Source organism: Lissotriton helveticus, chromosome 1_1, assembly GCF_964261635.1.
Source record: "Lissotriton helveticus chromosome 1_1, aLisHel1.1, whole genome shotgun sequence".
Lineage (NCBI taxonomy): Eukaryota > Metazoa > Chordata > Amphibia > Caudata > Salamandridae > Lissotriton > Lissotriton helveticus.
The window spans coordinates 21,489,511-21,510,306 of record NC_136057.1 but is presented as its reverse complement, the minus strand read 5'-3'; the positions used below and the strand labels follow the sequence as shown (position 1 = coordinate 21,510,306).

At 49.5% G+C, this 20,796-nt stretch overlaps 1 protein-coding gene across 2 annotated transcripts in view; it reads left to right on the top strand.

Annotated features, from left to right (window-relative positions):
* ZDHHC5 (zDHHC palmitoyltransferase 5) overlaps positions 1-20,796 on the top strand; it is a 363,343-nt gene that overhangs the window by 303,751 nt on the left and 38,796 nt on the right. The window lies entirely within an intron of this gene.

Genomic DNA, 20,796 nt, shown 5'->3' with positions numbered 1-20,796 from the left:
AGCCAAAATAGGGCGTCAACCCGAAGAGCGTCAAACCAAGAAAGGCCGTACAGCCCAAGAGCGTCGAGCCAAAGAAGACTGTCGACCACAAAAAGGCCGCTCAGCCAAAAACTGTCGACCCCAAGAAAGTAGTCGAACCGAACAAAGGCACGCAGCCAAAGGGCGCCGAACCAAACAAGGTCGCCGACCCGAACAAGCCTACTGCTCCAAAAGCCGTCGACCCGGAAAAGGTCGCCGACAAAAAGGGTGCCGTACCAAAGCCCGTAGCACAGCCGGAAAAACCTGCCGACCCAAAGGCAGGTGCTCCAAAGACACCAGTCGGTCCGAAAAAGAACATCGACTCGGAAAAGGACACTCACCCCAAAAAAACGTGTTGATCCGAAAGTTACTGTCGACCCGAAAAAAGGGCCCGAGATTTAAAAAAAAGTCGACAAACAAGGTGTTACCGACCCAAAGAAGTCTAACACACAACCTAGGACTGTAGAGGAAGAACTCTTCCACCCAGATCCATCAGACGACCAAGCAAAAATATATATAAATCCAGACACTGGATAGGAAGAAGAGGCCATTGGACACTGGCTCTCATTCTCCTATTCCATTAAAGAAAAAGGACCCTTCATCCCTTTTCAGCCTATCATGCCTACCACACCTTTTGCTCCTTACTCACCTTACTCTCCTTCTCACCATGGGGACAATGAGGGTAACATGGGGGACGAGCCACAGCCTCAATATGACTTCCCACAAGATCCTCAACCACAAGAGGAACCATGGGAGGAGCCAACAGACCCTTAGAACACCCATCCCATCCCTGATGTACCCTCTTATCCAACTAAGCCGTCACCTACAGATGACACCGTAGTCTTCAATCAACTCATAGACAGGGCAGCACAATACCACAATGTAGACATGCATAATGACCCTGTTGAAGAAGACTTCTTATTTGACACCTTCCCTACTTCAGAAAAAAGTGTCAGAACACTCCCCATGTTAAAAGGAGTTGTGAAACATGCACCTGACATATTTAAAGATACAGCCAGGGCACGAGTAATCAATCCCAGAGTAGAGAAGAAGTATAGGGCAGCTCCTACAGACCCTACTTACATCACAGGGCAGTTACCACTAGACTCACTGGTATTGGCTAATGCACGTAAAAGGGCCAACTCCCAAACAGGGGAAGCGCCTCCCCCTGATAAAGAATCAAAAATACTAGAGGCATCAGGCAAAAGGGTAGCAGCACAAGCCTCCAACTCATGGAGGATTGCTAATACACACGCCCTACTGGCTCGTTACAACAGGGCACATTATGATCAGCTAGAAAGCCTAATGCAACACCTACCTGAGCCTTTTAAAGCACAAACGGATGACCTCATTCAAGAGGGAAAATTCATAACAAACGCCTCCATCAAATGCGCGCTTGACGCAGCAGACACCGCAGCTAGATCAGTTAACACTAGCGTCTTACTACACAGACATGCGTATTTCAGGTTTTAAGAATGAGGTGTAGTCCACCATTCTTAACCAACCAGTCAATCAGGACTTTCTATTTGGGCTTGCTGTCGACATCATTTTGGATAAAATTAAAAAAGACACAGAAACCGCAAAATCAATGGGGGCATTGCAATTTCAGCAACACAGAGGCTCCTTTCGACGCTCCTCATACAGAGCAACTACACGAGGAAATACCTCGCAAACATCTGCCTCATACAAAAGTAACACACAAGGTTCCTTCAACTCAAACAGAGGAGGTCATAGGGGCAACAATAATAAGGGACGAGGACGTGGAGGCAATAACACCAGATCCTCCACTGCCACAAAACAGTGACTTCATCACGCTACCTCCAGACCACCTAACACTGGTCGGAGGCAGACTCCAACAGTTCCTACCTGTCTGGCACGCAATTACCACGGACAGGTGGGGGAGAGAAATTATCCAGTTTGGTTATTGCCTAGAACGGACTTCTACACCGCCAAGCATACCAACCAGACATCGTCCTATGTCCACGGAACACATCACCCTGCTCCAACAAGAGGTAAAATGCATGCTGGAAAAGGGGGCCACAGAGCCAGTCCCTTTCCACCAGCAAGGGACAGGAGTATACTCCCTATACTTCCTTATTCCCAAGAAGGACGGTTCCCTCAGACCAATATTGGACCTCAGACCCCTAAATCAATATATTCTATCGGAGCACTTCCATATGATCACACAACAGCAAGTGCTCCCGTTGCTACAACAAGGAGACTTCCTAGCAACACTGGACCTCAAGGATGCGCATTTTCACATACCTATCCATCCAGCCCACATAAAATATCTCCGGTTCTCAATAGAAGGTCAACACTACCAATTTAAGGTTTTGCCCTTCGGGGTTACCACGGCTCTAAGAGTGTTTACAAAATGCTTCGCGACAGTAGAAGCACATCTCAGAAGGCAACACATCCATGTGTACCCTTTTCTGGACGATTGGCTAATACAAGCAAAATCGTACCAACAGTGTGCACGGGACACGTCTCGAAAACTTCAGTTGCTACACAGCCTAGGGTTCTCAATCAACTACCCAAAATCGCATCTGCAACCATCCCACACACAGCAATACCTGGGAGCCACTATAAATACCTCAGTGGCAAAGGCATATCCAAACTCAGCAAGGATAGCCAGTATGCAGATACTCATTCGCAAATTCCTACCACAACACTCTCTGCCAGCTCGAATCTTTATGCAACTCATAGGCATGATGGCCTCCTGCATATTCATTGTCCCCATGCCAGACTCCAAATGCGCCCATTACAAGAATGCCTACCACGGCAATGGAACCAGGCTCATGGACAATTAAAAGACCTAGTGTTGGTAGACAGTCGCACTCACAAACAAAACCTTTCCAAGGGGCGACTGTTCCAAGAGCCGGTTCCACAACTAGTACGAACAGCGGACGCATCACTGACAGGCTGGGGAGCCCATCTCCTTCAATACACAGTACAAGGGCTCTGGACAAACAAACAGAAAAAGCTGCATATCAACCAACTAGAGTTGCTAGCGATATTCCTATCCCTCAAAGCATTTAAGAAATACTTGTACAGCAAGACGGTGTTGATACGGATGGACAACATAATCGCAATGTACTATATCCAGAAACAGGGAGGAACGCACTCTCCACAGCTGTCCCATCTGGCACAGGGCATATGGAAGTGGGCGATTCCCAAAAACATTTTTCTCCTAGCAGAACACCTTCCAGGGAAGGACAATCAGATTGCCGACCTACTCAGCAGACACAGCCAACAAATACACGAATGGGAGATTCACCCCCAAGTTCTCCAGCCATTCTTCCAAAAGTGGGGTCACCCATAGGTAGACCTGTTTGCCACAAAAGAAAACTCCAAATGCCAGTACTTTGCCGCCAGGTTCCCACATCCATTGTCACAGGGCAATGCGATATGGATGAACTGGTCAGGCAGATTTGAGTACGCTTTTCCCCCAGCACCACTGATCCCGTGGTGGCACGCAAACTGCTGCAACACTCCCTCACGCTAATCCTAGTTGCTCCCGCATAGGCGAGACAACCATGGTACTTTCAGTAGTTCCTCATCAAAGACTGTGCCTTGCTCCCCATCTTCCAACTCAGAACCATGGAGAAATAAAACACCCAGATCCCAATCAGATGAACCTAGCGATCTGGCTCCTGAGGTCTTACAGTTCGGATACCTTAACTTGCCCCCAGACTGCATGAACATCATTAGGGAGGCAAGACGACCAACCACACGAGCGTGCTATGCAGCTAAATGGAAAAGGTTTGTTATTTACTGCAACAATAACCAAATCAACCCATTAGACGCTTCCATACAAAACATTATATGTTACCTGCTGCATTTACAAAGATGTAAATTGGCCTACTCTTCTATACGACTACACCTTGCTGCTATAGCAGCATACCTTCAGAACAGGCAACACCTTTCACTGTTTAGAGTTCCTGCAATTAAAGCCTTCATGGAGGGTTTAAAAAGGGTGATCCCTCCGAGACGCCCCCCTTCCCCAGTCTGGAACCTAAATATAGTGCTTACCAGACTCATGGGACCTCCTTTCGAACCTTACACTCATGCGAACTACAATTCTTAACGTGGAAGGTTGCATTCTTAGTTGCCATTACCTCACTCAGAAGAGTGAGCGAATTACAAGCACTAACAATCCAAGAACCTTTCATGCAGGTACATGCCAACAGGGTGGTTCTTAGAACCAACCCTAAATTCATGCCTAAAGTTGTATCCAATTTCCATATTAATCAATCAATTGAACTGCCAGTATTCTTTCAAAATCCACAGAGAGTAGCTGAGAGAGCTCTACACACACTGGATGTAAAAAGAGCTCTACTTTATTATGTGGACAGAACTAAATCATTTAGAAAGACAAAAAACTATTTATTGCTTTTGCACCACAACACAAAGGAAATCCTATTTCAAAGTCAGGAGTAGCCAGATGGATAGTTAAATGCATTCAAATATGTTATCAAAAGGCAAAACGCACTTTAACCGTCCCCCCAAGAGCACACTCTACAAGGAAAATGGGGGCATCCATGGCTTTCCTAGGAAATATTCCTCTTGAAGACATCTGTAAGGCAGCCACATGGACCACCATACACACTTTCACAAAACACTACTGTGTAGACGTGCAAGCAAAACAGCAAGCTGCTGTAGGCCAGGCTGTCCTCAAAACTTTTTCAAACTGCTGCAGCTGGCACAGGTGACCACCGCTAGAGGAGATACTGCTATACAGTCTATGCACAGATATGAATTCAGCAGCTCACATGCCTCGAACGGAATATGCTACTTACCAGTATGCATCTATTCTTGGCATGTAGGGCTGCTGACATTCATATCGCCCGCCCTCCACCCCGGTGCCTGTCGCAGCTGCAGCATTATCTTTGGCATGGCCATCTCTTACTTCACTATATCCATCTCTGCCACAATTGCGAAAAGCAATCTAAGGATGGAGAAGATGCCCATGCGCACTGTAGTCCAAGGGAGGAGTCCCCTATCTCGTGATACTTCGAAGACTCTTCCAAGACAACAAAGTGCAATCATCCGGACACAACACTAGGCACAGATATGAATGTCAGCAGCCCTACATGCCAAGAACAGATGCATACTGGTAAGTAGCATATTCCTTCCTGTTCGCCTTTCCGCCTGTACCACTTCTGCCCAGAGTGCTGAAGAAGATCAAGCACGACTGGGTCCAAATCATTCTTGTGGCTCCAAACTGGGCACGAAGAGTCTGATACCCAGAGCTCTTAAACATGGCCATCGATCCTCCGATCAGACTGCCTCTTCGAGAGATTCTTCTTTTGCAGCAGCAGGTGAGTATCCTCCACCCGAACCTGTCCAGCCTCCACCGCCTTGCATGGAGATTGAGCGGCGACAGTTGATAGCTTTTGACCTTCCTTCTGAAGTCTGTAATGTCCTCTTGGCAGGCAGGCGTCCCTCCTCTACAATGGTATAAGCCTGCATATGGAACAAGTTTGTGGCCTGGTGCACAGTAAAGGCTGTGGATCCCCTTTTCTGCTCCTCCTTCGGAGGTTCTCTTGTATATACTTTCTTTGGCCCAGCAGGGCTCTGCTCTGGCACTCTTAAAGGTGACCTTTCAGCCATATCAGCCTTTCTTCGCCTTCCTTCCTCTTTTCAAGTCCCCTATTGTAAATAGATTTCTAAAGGGCATTACTCACCTCTTTTCGCCTTCTCCATTCATAATGCCCAGTGGGACTTGAACCTGGTCCCAACCTATCTTATTAGCACACCCTTCGAGCCCCTTAATTGTCCTCTCAGGCTCCTCACTCTGAAGACCGCTTTCCTTGTTGCCATCACCTCTGCTCGTAGAGTGAGTGAGCTTCAGGATGTCTTCCAAACCTCCTTTTCTTGCTGTTCATCTGGACAAAGTAGTCCTTTGCACAAGGCCCTCTTTTCTTCCCAAAGTCTGGACCTTTCTATCTCGACCGCACAAAATATTTCCGGGTGGACGATCAACTCTTTGTTGGATATGTGGGGGGCCAAGAAAAGTAGGGCTGTGCAAAAACGCACCTTCACTCAATGGGTTGTCCTATGCATTAAAATCTGCTACTCCTTGGCAAAGAAGGAACCCTCAGTGGGACTACGTGCCCACTCCACCAGGGCGACAGCAACTACTACTGCCTTGGGGCGTGGAATCTCACTCCTTGACATTTATCAGGAGGCCACGTGGGCTTCTCTGCACATGTTCACCAAACATTATTGCCTTGACAGTCAGGTCCGGAGAGACGGCTACTTTGGCTGTTCTGTTCTTCAGGACTTTCTAGTGTGAACTTGGTTTGGAGACCCACCTCTGGGGCTGGCATGGCTGGGGTATCTATTCTAAAGGTAAGGAATCTATAACTACAGTCTCTTTCAGATGAACAAGTTACTTACCTTTGGTAACGATGTATCTGTAAGAGACATGTAGTTATAGATTCCTTACCGCCCCACCCATCCTCCCCATTCTGCGAACTGACATCTAGGGATTGGAACTCACTCCCAGGGCCCTAGTTATGTGCACCAGTGATCAGTGTCTTGCCTGGCTCTGAGCTTCTGGCGTGGAAAGTCGTGTCAGAACTAACTTCAGCGCACAGGGGCGGCATCTAAGTAGACAATGCTGCATCATTCCGACGACCACAATGCCAACGACGGACTCGCAGTCGTCCAACTCCACCTACCGACTCTTAGCTGGCGGTGGTAGCAGCTCATCTGCACAGATCAGGGGTTCCTGCCTTCCCCTATCTCAACGACTGGTTGTTGAAGGCCGGCATCCCCCAGGCAGTCGTCTCCTACTTCCAGACTACGGCCGACCTCCTGCATTTGGTGGTGCTCGCCATCAAGGTGCCGAAGTCGCACCTGAATCCCTCTCAGACGGTCCTCTTCATCGGAGCGGTTCTGGACTCTGAAAAGTTTTGGGTTTATCCTCCCGAGCAGCGAGTCCGGGATATTCAGGCTATGATTCCGATCTTTCAGCGTCTATCCCAGGTTTCAGTCAGGATGACCCTCCTGCTCCTGGGCTTGATGAATTCCTGTATCCTGCTAGTGGATCATGCCAGATGGCATTTGCAGGCTCTGCAGTGGGACCTGAAGTTCCAGTGGGCACAGCATCAGGGCAACCTGTCAGATCACGTCCAGATCTCGGAGGGCACTGCATGACAATTGCAGTAGTGGCACACTAATCACAATTGGGTCAATGGCAGATCCCTCTCCCTACCGGAGCACACCGTTGTGTCGGGCGCATCCCTTCTGGGATGGGGCGGCCACATGGGAGAGGCAGAGATCAGAGGCATCTGGTCTCCGGCAGAGTCCGGGCTCCACATCAACCTTCTGGAGCTTAGAGCGATCCGGCTTACAGTGAAGGCATTCCTTCCCTCTGTCTGGGGAAGTGTGGTGCAGGTGTGCAAGGACAACACCACCGCCATGTAGTACTGCAACAAACAGGGCAAGTGGGGTCGTGGACCCTATGTCAGGAGGCTCTGCGCCTCTGGACTTGGCTGGAGCACCAGGGCATTTCCCTAGTTGTTCAATACCTGGCAAGTTCTCTGAACTCTAGGGCGGACAAACTCAGCCGCCGGTGCATGATGGATCACGAATGACGTTTGAACTCTGACGTGGCGGAAGGTCTCTTTCAGCAGTGGGGAGAGCCTTGGTTAGATCTATTCGCCACCGAAGAGAACGCGCAATGTCGTCAGTTCTGCATGTTGGAATTGCCGAGGCGGCACTTCCTAGGCGTCGCTTTTCGTCGCGAGTGGTGTTGAGGTCCACTAGATGCCTTTCCGCCAATACCACTTCTACCCAGAGTGAGTGCTGAAGAAGATCAAGCGCGACCGGGCCCTAATTATTCGTGTGGCTCAGGACTGGGCTCGAAGAGTATGGTATCCCGAGCTACTCAGCATGGCCATGGATCCCCCGATCCGACTGCCTCTTCGGGAAGATCTTCTGTCACAGCAACAGGGGATGGTCCTCCACCCGAACCTGTCCTGCCTCTAACTCCTTGCGTGGAGATTGAGCAGCGGCAGTTGACGTCTTTTGACATGCCTCCCAACATTTGTGACGTAATCTTGGCGGCCAGGCGGCCCTCCACTAAGATGGTATACGCCTGCAGGTGGAATAAGTTTGTGGGATGGTGCACAGCAAAGGCTGTGGATCCCTTTTCTGCCCCTCTTTCAGAGGTCCTTCTATTCCTACTTTCTTTGGCCCAGCAGGGCTCTGCTATGGGCACTTTTAAGGACTATCTCTCTGCCATTTCAACCTTTTTACGAATTCCAGATCAGCCTTCCCTTTTCAAACACCCTATTGTAAATAGATTCTAAAAGGCATTATTCATCTTTTTCCTCCTGTTCCTTTCATAGTGCTTCAGTGGGACTTGAACCTGGTACTGACGTATCTGATGTGTGCTCCCTTTGAGCCACTTCACAACTGGCCTCTTTGTCTTCTCACTTTAAAGACTGCTTTCCTGGTTGCCATCACCTCTGCCCAAAGAGTGAGTGAGCTCCGGGCTCTTTCTTCTAAACCTCCTTTTCTCTGTCCATCTGGACAAAGTTGTTCTAAGGACTCGTCCATCTTTTCTGCCAAAGGTTGTCACTGCTTTTCACATCAGGCAGACCATCACTTTGCCCACTTTCTTTCCGCATCCCTCGAAAGAGGAAGAGAGGCTCCACCATCTGGACCCAAAACGTGCGCTCTTGTTCTACCTGAACCGCACTCAACAGTTCCGGGTGGATGACCAGCTCTTTGTTGGCTACGTGGGCACCAAGAAAGGTTGGGCCGTGCACAAGCGGACCATCTCTCGGTGGGCTGTTCTGTGCATAAAGACTTGTTATTCTTTAGCTAAAAAGGAGCCTCTGGTGGGGCTATGCGCCCATTCTACCAGGGCGACGGCAGCCACTACTGCTTTGGGACGGGGAGTTCCCTTGCTGGACATTTGTCAGGCAGCTACGTGGGCCCTGCTGCACACGTTTACCCAGCCTGGACAGCCAAGTCCGGAGAGACGGCTTTTTTGGCCGTTCTGTTTTCTGGGACTTTTTGGTGGTTGGTATTGCAGGGGTATCTATCCTAAGGTAAGGAATCTATAACTACGGGTTTCTTTTAGATGCACAAGTTACTTACCTTCGGTAACTATATATCTGTAAGAAACATTAGTAGTAATAGATTCCTTACCGCCCCACTCATCCTCCGCATTCTGCGAACTGATTTCTAGGGTAAAGTTCATCCCTTTCAGTGCCCTAGTTTCAAGGCACCAGTGGTCTATATCTTGCATGGCTCTGTATTCTTGGCGCAGAAAGTTGTGTACAGAACTGACGTCGGCGCCTGAGGGGGGCGTCTAAGTAGCTTCCACAACGTCATCTCGGCGACCACGATGCCAACGAATGATATTGAGCCGCACGACGACGCCTTCTGACGTGCAGCGGTACTGCTGACAAACGTTCCGGATCCGGTCTGACGCCTGGGGGTAATTCTAAGGTCTCACTACTAATGTTTCTTACAGATATATTGTTACCCAGGGTAAGTAACTTGTGCGTCTCTTACAGATAAATCGTTTCCTAAGGTAAGTAACTTGTTCTTCTGTCTCTTTAAGACCCATAGAGTTTCCACAATCAATGGTGCCTTATACTGGCAGTTTCCTCACAGCTTTTCATATCTTTTCCAGCTCATATGAGTAGGAATCCTGGGACACACTGGCTGTTTTCACACCTTGTTTTCCAGAGAAATTCTCTTAGAATTTTCTTTTTTCTGCTTTCACTCAACAGCTTTTACATCTGATAAGCACACAAACCCTTATTCATTCCTTCTGTTTTCTTCCTATCAGAATGCCCCCCTTTTTGTTAAGTGCTTTTCTTTGGGCAGAAAGATAGCTTCCTCAGACTCGCTCTGTGTGTAGTTTGTCTGTGTTCGAGGCATGTGGGCTGCTAAATTCATATCTTAGCATTAGATCGCCGCCTAGTGTTGGGCTCGGATGATTGCACATTGTTGTCCTGGAAGAGTCTTCGAAGTATCCTGAGATAGGTGGCTCCTCCCCTGGACTACAGTGCGCATGGGCATCGGCTCCATCCCCAGATTGTTTTTTTCCGCCATTGGGTTCGGATGTGGTCTCGACGTCTTACTGTCGGAACCAAGTAATACTATCTTTTACCGGCCAAAAGGCCTCGATTTTCTTGCGTCGGTATTGTCTGCGCTCGGTCTCGAGTCTTCCGTCTCTTGAAGCCGGAATAAGCGGAGTTTTCTTCGCTTTCTAAACTTTGAGGCCTTCTCATCGCGACACGACAGCAAGCCTTTACGGACATGGAGCGGAGCCCGTTTAAATACTGCCCGCTCTGTGGGTCCAAGTACCCACACATCGATCTACACCCCGTGTGTAACAAGTGCCTTTCACCGGACCACGACGACGGCAAGTGCAAGGCCTGTGCACAGTTCCGCTCCAAGAAAACTCTCAAGCTTCGGCGCGCGGTGCGCTTGGAAGCTAGGCAAGCGGCCCCAGATCCGGAGAACATCTTCGGCGACCCGGAAGAAGAGGTCCAGGGTCACCTTCTACAAATCTCCCCATCACAGACGGAGGTCGAGGCGGATCCGGGAGACGACGACGGAGTCGCGGGTCAGGTCCTCGAATACGTCGAAGAGGTAGGAGACGACGATGAGATATATGGGGCCGCGGCGGATAGCTCTGCGGACGAGCTCTGCCCCGAAGGTTACGAGGATACCGACCGGGACACGGGATCGCCTGTCGGCCTTACCCAGGACCCGTTGCCGCAAGCCACAGCCCCGCCTTCGGGCCCGGCTACGGACTCACTTGCTGGGCACGCTGTTTCGAAACCGAAACTGAAACCGTCGGGGTCGTCAACACCTAAAATGGCCGACCCGAAATCGAAACTGAAACCAAAGGACTCGAGTGTCCCTAAGATGGCTGCCGTGCCTGTGAAGAAGTCGGTGCCCGTCACCCCGTCGGCTCCGTCGACCTCCGGTCCGCAGAAGCCGAGGAAGTCTGTCGATTCCGATGCTCCGAAATCGAAACCGACGCCCGAGGAAGGGGCCCCCAAGAAAGATGGTCGGCACGGATCAGCGGCTCCGGCGCCGTCCAAGCCCGCCAAGGTCGGCTCCAAAGAGGCTACGCCCAAGAAGTCTGCGCCCAGGCCTCAAGATTCGGAGGTGCCGAAGACGGTTTCCGCGCCCAAAACGCACAAGGCCCGCGAGGACGTCGGATCCGAGGGACCGCTCAAAGCATCCTTGTCGGCGACGAAACCCACTAGCAGTGTCCCGTCCCCCATTGCGGAGTCACTGCAGAGAATCAGGGAGAAAGCCTTTGCTCCATCGGCTCCGATGCCATCACCGCAGCCGCAAATGAACGCTCCGGCTAAGCCTTCTGGGAAACTCCTTTTTCTCTTGCCACCTAAGGAGGCGCCGAAAGCGTTTTCGACGAAATCGGCTCCGAAACAGGGTTCCTCGCTGCCTGACCCTCTTCCACGTCGTGTACTCGAATCGGACGACGATTCAGAGCATTTCATCGATGCTGCCACCGGCAAGCTGACACTCTATAAACGGAAGATCACTTCGGAGCCGGTGGACCCCTACGTCATCCCGTTGAAAAAGAAGAGGGTGCCCCTTGACGCCTCAGGCCTCACGGAACCGATTCAGCCTCCTCCAAGACGGAGCCCTACTCCCTCCCCAGAACACTCTGTGGGTGAGGAATATGATGAGGATGAACAGTACAATATCCCTATCGATGAACCTGATGTACAACCAGATTCTTACGACGACACTGGTGACCAGAACACCCAAGGTGTGGGCCAAGACCCGCAGACCTTTAATGCACGTGCATCCCCGACTGAGGACTCAGCAGGATTTCATGCACTAATTGAACGGGCGGCAGCCAATCATGATGTGGACATGCATGCCGACCCGGTTGAGGAAGACTTCCTTTTTGACACCTTTGCCATATCTGAAAGGACAGTAAAGACACTTCCTATGCTGAAAGGTGTTCTCAAACATGCTGGGGACATTTTTAAGGAGCCTACGAGGGCGAGAGTGGTCAACCCTCGCATTGAAAAGAAGTACAGGCCTGCACCTGCGGACCCCGTCTACATCCGGGGACAATTGCCACTGGACTCTCTTGTGGTTGCCAATGCCAGGAAACGTGCCAACTCCCAGACAACGGGTGAAGCTCCTCCCCCGGATAAGGAGTCCAAAGTTCTTGAGGCAGGAGGCAAAAGAGTGGCTGCACAGGCGGCAAACTTTTGGCGCATCGCAAATACACAGGCGCTCCTGGCGCGTTATGATAGGGCGCACTACGACACCCTAGAACAGGTTATACAACACCTGCCCCCACAGTTCCAAGAAGGCACCAAAATGCTTATTGAGGAAGGAAAGCTAATATCAAACGCAGCCATCAAGTGTGCACTTGACGCTGCGGACACAGCTGCTAGGGCTATCAACACTAGCGTTATGCTGAGAAGGCAAGCCTGGCTACGCATCTCAGGATTTAAGCAGGATATTCAAACAACAATTCTGAATCAGCCAGTCAATCCTGATAGTCTGTTTGGTCCGGATGTTGACACCACCCTAGAGAAAATAAAGAAGGACACGGAAACTGCTAAGTCTATGGGGGCCCTGCAGTCCCAACAGTTTCGTGGCAGCAATTTTCGTCGCTCAGGTGCACGTGGAGTCACCAGAGGACAGATGGGTCAACAATCCCAGTTCTCCAAAGGTGGGGCGCAATCCTCGTTCACTAAACAGAACAAGGGAGGCTATAGGAATAACAGCAACAGAGGTCGCGGCAGAGGAAACAACAGCTCCCGCACCTCTACTCCAAGCAAACAGTGACTTTCTGTCACTGCCCCCCGACCACATAACACCTGTCGGGGGGAGACTGCAGCAGTTCCTGCCCGTCTGGAGAAACATCACCACAGACAGGTGGGTGCGACAACTAATCCAGTATGGTTATTGCCTAGAGCTGACATCCACTCCACCCAACATCCCACCGAGGCAAAGGCCTATGTCCGCAGAGCACTTGCACTTATTGCAGCAGGAAGTGGTGGCGATGCTGCAAAAAGGCGCAATCGAGCTCGTGCCGGTGGGGGAGGAAGGCACAGGGGTATATTCCCTGTACTTCCTTATTCCAAAGAAGGACGGTTCTCTCAGGCCCATTCTCGATCTACGTCCCCTCAACCTGTACATACTGTCAGAGCATTTCCATATGCTTACACTACAACAGATTCTTCCCCTGCTAAACCAGGGAGACTTCTTAGCGACCTTAGATCTCAAGGATGCTTATTTCCACATTCCACTACACCCGTCACACAGGAAATACCTCAGGTTCACTATTCAAGGCAGGCACTACCAGTTCAAAGTCCTACCCTTCGGAGTCACTACGGCCCCGAGGGTGTTCACCAAGTGTCTAGCGACAGTGGCGGCGCACCTCAGGAGGCAGAATATCCATGTCTACCCCTACCTAGACGACTGGCTCGTACAAGCCAAGTCAGAGCAACAGTGCGCCGCAGACATGTCGACTACAATTCACCTTCTTCACGATCTGGGTTTCTCCCTAAATTACCCAAAATCGCATCTTCAGCCGGCACATGTCCGGCAGTTCCTGGGTGCTACGATCAACACCCTGACAGCCATGGCTCAGCCGAACCAAGTCAGAATCGACAGCATTCAGTCTCTGATCCAACGATTCCGACCAAGACACTCCCTGCCAGCGAGTGTGTTCATGCAGTTGATTGGCATGATGGCCTCCTGCATCTTCATAGTCCCTCACGCACGGTTACATATGCGCCCGCTCCAGGAGTGCTTAGCGAATCAGTGGACACAGGCTCGTGGGCACTTGACAGACCTAGTGTTGGTTACCAGTCGGGCATACGACTCTCTGCATTGGTGGACTCCACACAACCTTTGCAAGGGCCGACTGTTCCACGAGCCCGTGCCGCAGATTGTCCTGACGACGGACGCATCTCTCCAGGGCTGGGGAGCACATGTGCTCACTTACACAGTGCAGGGACTATGGACGACGCAGCAACAGAAGATGCACATCAACTATCTGGAACTGATGGCAATCTTCATGGCGCTCAAGTCCTTCATTGTACATCTGAGCAACAAGGTCGTGCTAGTCCGGACGGACAACATGACCGCGATGTACTACATTCAGAAACAGGGGGGCACCCACTCGCCACAGCTGTCTCATCTGGCTCAGAGCATGTGGAAGTGGGCCATTCAGAGGAACATTTTCCTCATGGCAGAACACCTCCCGGGCAAGGACAATCAGATGGCGGATCTGCTCAGCAGATACAGCCATCAGATGCACGAGTGGGAGATACACCCTTCTGTTCTCCACCCGTTCTTCCAGCAGTGGGGTCATCCGGAGATAGACCTGTTCGCAACAAAGGAGAACGCAAAATGCCGACTCTTTGCCGCCAGGTTCCCTCACCCACAGTCGCAGGGGAATGCGATATGGATGAACTGGTCAGGCAAATTTGCATACGCTTTTCCGCCAGCCCCTCTAATACCGCTGGTCGCAAGAAAGCTAAGGCAGCACTCCATGACTCTCGTCCTGGTTGCTCCAACGTGGGCACGACAAGCATGGTACACCACGTTCCTCGAACTCTCAGTGGTGCCGCATCAGAGACTGCGCCTCACGCCCAGGCTTTTGACGCAGAACCGTGGAGACATTCAGCATCCAGATCCGCGACAGCTCAACCTGGCGATCTGGCTCCTGAAGTCCTAGAGTTTGGATACCTTAACCTACCTCCAGAATGCATGAGTATCATCAAGGAGGCGAGGAAACCAACTACTAGAGCATGCTATGCTGCTAAGTGGAAGCGTTTTGTCATCTACTGTACGTCCAATGACATCAACCCACTAGATGCATCTATTCCCAACATCATCTGCTATCTGCTACATCTCTACAAGTGCAATCTGGCGTACACTTCCATTAGGATACATCTCTCAGCCATAGCGGCTTATCTTCAGAACAGGCAGCACCTCTCTGTCTTCAGAGTGCCCGCCATTAAAGCCTTCCTTGAAGGTCTGAAGAGAGTCATTCCCCCAAGAACACCGCCAGCTCCGGTGTGGAACCTCAACGTCGTTTTCACCAGACTGATGGGGCCACCATTTGAGCCACTGCACTCGTGTGAGCTCCAATTCCTTACGTGGAAAGTGGCCTTTCTGATAGCTATTACGTCTCTGAGGCGTGTCAGTGAGCTGCAAGCGCTCACCATACAAGAGCCGTTCATTCAAATTCACCCAAATAGGGTGGTGCTACGCACTAACCCTAAATTCCTTCCTAAGGTGGTGTCACAGTTTCATCTTAACCAAGCTATTGACTTACCAGCATTCTTTCAAAACCCGCAAACGGTGGCGGAAAGAATGCTCCATACCTTAGATGTACGAAGGGCGTTGATGTACTACATAGACAGAACACAACCCTTTAGAAAGACAAAACAACTCTTTGTTGCCTTCGCACCACAACACAAAGGCAACCCAATTTCCAAAGCAGGGATAGCCAGGTGGATTGTTAAGTGCATCCAGATATGTTATCAAAAAGCCAAGCGCACTCTAACAATACCCCCCAGAGCGCACTCCACACGCAAACTGGGGGCATCCATGGCTTTCCTAGGGAACATTCCTTTAGAGGATATTTGCAGAGCAGCCACGTGGGTCACACCACATACCTTCACAAAACACTACTGTGTTGATGTGCACTCCAAGCAGCAAGCAGCTGTAGGACAGGCTGTTCTCAAGACACTTTTTCAGGTTTCTGCAGCTGGCACGGGCAACCGCCGCTGATGGAGGGACTGCTATGTATTCTATGCTAAGATATGAATTTAGCAGCCCACATGCCTCGAACTGAATATGCTACTTACCAGTATGCATCTGTTCTTGGCATGTAGGGCTGCTAACATTCATATCGCCCGCCCTCCTCCCCGGTGCCTGTCGCAGCTGCAGATATACTATTGTATTTATTCATTAGCATGGACATCCTTTACACTTTCACTCCATCTTCTGCCACAATGGCGAAAAACAATCTGGGGATGGAGCCGATGCCCATGCGCACTGTAGTCCAGGGGAGGAGCCACCTATCTCAGGATACTTCGAAGACTCTTCCAGGACAACAATGTGCAATCATCCGAGCCCAACACTAGGCGGCGATCTAATGCTAAGATATGAATGTTAGCAGCCCTACATGCCAAGAACAGATGCATACTGGTAAGTAGCATATTCAATTTCTATCATTCTTTAAAGGATTGTGACTTTTGTAACCGAAAACAAGACTATAAGAGATAGAGAAGGAATTAGCCTCTAAAGTGAAGAATATATGACGGAAAAATAGAAGAAAAGACCTGAAAAGCCCCCAGATAGCATTCATTCTCCACTGGGACAGTCTCAAGAACCCCAAAGGACCTCCCATAAAGGGAGATCCGAAAGATCTGAAAATCTACAGTCATTTCACTGTCGAAGACCACAATGTTGTTGTCGAAAGTCTTCCTCCTGACATGCTGGCAGTCAAAGACCTGCCCAATATTGACAATACAGTACAATCGTTGTCCCTATTGAGTATCTCTTCATGGTTGAAGCTCTCAACGGCGACCGCTTCACCGTCAAGCCATACTATTCAGTCAGCATCACTACATTATGCCACCCCTCAACGTCACCTAGATCGATTTTGACATTCTCTTCTGCACTACCTAAAAAGGCCAAGATTGTCCCCAGTTGCGGAATTGTCTCCCCAGATATCGGGGCCTCTTCACTGTATTATCCTTACTAAAGATCTATTACAGACCATTCTGCAACTTCTTAACTTTCTTCACCAAAGGTGATGCCAGGACCAACTTAATTGTCACCTATTCTGAGAATGCCATTGTTGAGACGACTATCTCCCGATTGCCATGTTCCACCTCAAGCTCTTTACTCTCCCTTGGGAGATGGATTCTCCTCTCACCCAGGAGGCCCAAGCAATACAGATTGCCATTGGGATCATCTTCATGCTCTTGTTTACGTAATGGGCATTTCAGATCTTCATATGTACAATTTTAATTGCCTGAAGGTTCGTCAACGAGGGTGTGTCTGGTGGTCGACATAACAACCTTTCCGAATGTTCTGCAACATTCAATATCCCTATGGGCAGCCCTCCAAGATAACGGTGTCTGCAATCATGGAACCCCCTCAGACACGTGAATCATCTAGCCCCTCCTTCCATTGATACCCGGCTTCCTTCAATTGGCAGAGCAGAATTCTTAACACTGGCCATTCTTATAGCATCGACATCAAGGCTATTTGAGAAAGTTAAGCCTCCTCAACATGATCCAGATTTTCTCAAGTCAGACACCAAGCCAGACTTTGCAATACTGCCATGAAGTCAACTTGCAGTGTTCTTATTGTGTGCATTGTTCTACTCCGAAATTGAACACATAACAAAAAATTCTGGGCCTTCCATTTTCAGGCTCTTCTTTGTATGCGTAGCATTCCGAAGAAGAGATGGTCAGAATGAAAAATGAGGCGTAAATACTCAGTGTGGTAACCTTGAGGAGAAGAGAAAATTCTTCAGGTTCCAATTCAAGCACAGAGACTGCTGTTACTACTCTTGGAGGGTTCAATCTCTTTACTGCGCCCTATGAGTAACATCAGCAGCAGACACAGAGCAGCCAGAGATCTCACCAGCTGTAGAAATACTCTAAAAACAAGACTGCTTAGTCACAGCGATCCAACACTTGGGGATGGCAGCCCTCCAACCCCACCATTGATGCCTCAATTACCCTTCACCACTTGCCACTGCAGTGGAAGGAGCAACATATTGCGTCTATGCATGACCAAACACTAGATTGAAAGGGAAACGGTTTGTATGCTGATAATCCTTCAGCAGATGTTCCCTTACCTCAGGCAAGGGGCTTGGATGTGTGCTAGAGATCTACAAGACGTCTGCTTCCACATTCCAATATCAAAAAGCACTAGAAGTATCTGATCTTTGTAGGAATATCACAGTACCAATACTCAGTGCATCCTTTTTGTCGGATCTGCCAGTCAAAGGTTTTTAAAATGCATGGCAGTATTCGCAGCCTACTTTCAACGTCAAGGAACATTTATCTACCCTCAGCTAGACAATTGTCTGATAAAGGCTCACAGAAAGTAGAACAGCAAGGTCACTGGTTCAGAGACTCAGCGCGGCGCTCGACACTGTAGCACATACCACCTTGCTACAGTGTCTGAACAGAGGTGGTATCACCAATACCGCGCTGAGGTGGATCCAGGCCTTCCTCACGGGAAGAAGCTTTCAAGTGAGGCAAGGCGACTGCTATTCAAAAGGGGTACCTTTGGGCCAGGGCGTGCCTCAGGGCTCGTCCCTGAGTCCAACCCTTTTTAATTTATATGTAGCGCCGGTAGCCTCCATTGTGGAGAACTATGGTCTCCAATTGGTATCATATGCCGATGATACGCAACTGGTCATCTCCCTGTCGCACGCACCCTGTCTTGCTGCAGATGGCTTCCGGTCGTGCATGAAAGAACTTGCCGACTGGATGGCCATCAATTGTTTGAAACTCAATGGCAACAAGACAGAGGTGTTGGTAGTAGGGAGAGCCCAGTCTGCATGGTCATCGGGATGGTGGCCACCCTGTTTAGGACCAACCCCCACCCCTTGCCAGGAGGCAAAAAATCTAGGGGTATGGTTTGATGCAGGTCTCACTTTCGGGCCCCAGATCAACCGTGTGGTTGGCGTATGTTTTGGGGTACTGAAAAGATTGAGGAAAGTCCTGGACCTACTGCCGATGGAAGCTCGCCAAACCCTGGTACATGCTTTGGTAACCGCCAGGATGGATTATGGGAATTTGCTCTACCTGGGGGTGCCAGAGAAGAGCATGGCTCGCCTCCAAGTGCTGCAAAATGCGGCAGCTCGTCTGATCCTCAGGCTGCCCAAAAGGGCGCCTTCGAAGGCGGCACTGCAGAAGCTGCATTGGCTTCCGGTGAGGCGCAGAGTAGAATATAAAGCCCTCTGCACGTGTCACCGTATCTTGCATGATAGGGCTCCTCGACCACTGAGGAAACTGGTTGAAGCTTATATACCCGCTCGAGCGCTCAGATCCGCCGATGTGGGTCTGCTTAGGGTCCCCAGGGTGAAGAAAGCGCATATGGGAGGCAGATCTTTCAGGTGTCTAGCGGCAAACTACTGGAATAAACTTCCAGTGGATATGCGTCTGGAACCTGAAGAAGCGAGGTTTCGAGCGAAATTGAAAACCCACCTCTATGCGAAGTAATTGACTATTAAGCTACTGTGCTCCCTGTTGCTGCCTCTCTCACTTTCAGCGCGTGGACACGCCGGTGTGCGTAACGCAGCGCTTTACAAATGTCCCAATAATAATAATAAGACTAGGTTGAGAAATATCCAGAAGTCTGTGACATTCACTGTTCAAGTTCTGTCTTGGCACCAGAGTGCAAGGAAAAATGTTTCCTGCAGATGAGAATTTGTCATTAAACTGCGAGATATTTCACCTTCTCTAAGAACTTCCAGTCTAACAGCCTGACAGATCTCTCCCTACTAGGGTCAATAACTTCCTCCATTTGCATTGTCCACAATGTGTCACTGCATATGATACCCCTCTAACAGTGTCTAGCAAATTAATGATCTCAGAAGAAGAATAGTTAAGACTACAAACTCGTCTTATCAGTGACCGCAAAGCAGTCGCTTTCACAAGAGAACAGATTTTCTCCAAGGAGTTCATGTTCCATCAGGAACCTCTAGCTCAAACAACGGTGACAGATTAATCCCTTTCAGGATAGGGTGTACATCTAGGAAATCTGCTGGTCAGAAAGAGAGCTCCCTCTACATCAGTCGCCTGGAAAATATTCAATCCCTCTAGCTTCCAGGCCGTCCTGATGACAGGTAAGATTCGTATTTACTCAGACAACTGAACAACCATGGATTCCCTGAACAAGCATGGGGATAATAAGAAGATTTCTACCCCTGGAGTCCCATAAGATCTGGCTTTAAAGTTTGATTAGTGCATAGAGAAAGTAGGGCAGTGCAATACAGAGGAAGGGACAGTACAGAAGCAAGGTGAAACTGTGCAGTATTAAATAAAGTGATAGGGAATGTTGCATGAGGTGCCGCACAATGGGCATGGCTGCTCTTGATGATTCTCGTCACCACGGAAATGTTGCTTCAAGACTATTTGAAGTAAGCTGTTTAATAAATATATATACACTGTTACCCGTCACGTCAGTGGACTAGAGAATAGAAACAACATCATATGAGCATATTCCATACTTATGCCCTTATGGAATGAGGTATTGAGTTTACTTCTACCAGCAGAAACAGGAGTAGGCAGAAATAGCCTTTGGATGGACTGCACCATGATTTGACAATGTCCGGGGGCAGTGAAACATAACAGCTCTGTGGTGGAAGCAGGATGTCCACTTATTTCACTATGGTATGTGAGAGTTTGGTAGGTTGTAGTTCTGGAAAGCTTCATAGGTAAAGTGAAGATCACCCCTGGCAGATTACATGCTGGTCGCATATGGAGCTTAGCTGTGACACGCCTGCTCCGAGCATTAGATCTGGTTTGCGATGTATAGTAGGCATGTGTGTGTTGATTGTGAGTGCCTGGCCACAGTGCCCTAACCTTCACTGTGGGGTTTCTGAGGCGAGTGGATGATCTTTGAATTTCTTGTTTTCATATTCCTGCCCTGCATCATTTTGATGGGAGCTGAGGGCAGTGAGTTAGGAAAGTTAAGGGATGATGCAAGATGTCAGTTTATGAATGTTCTTAATTTGTTCTTAACGGAATGATT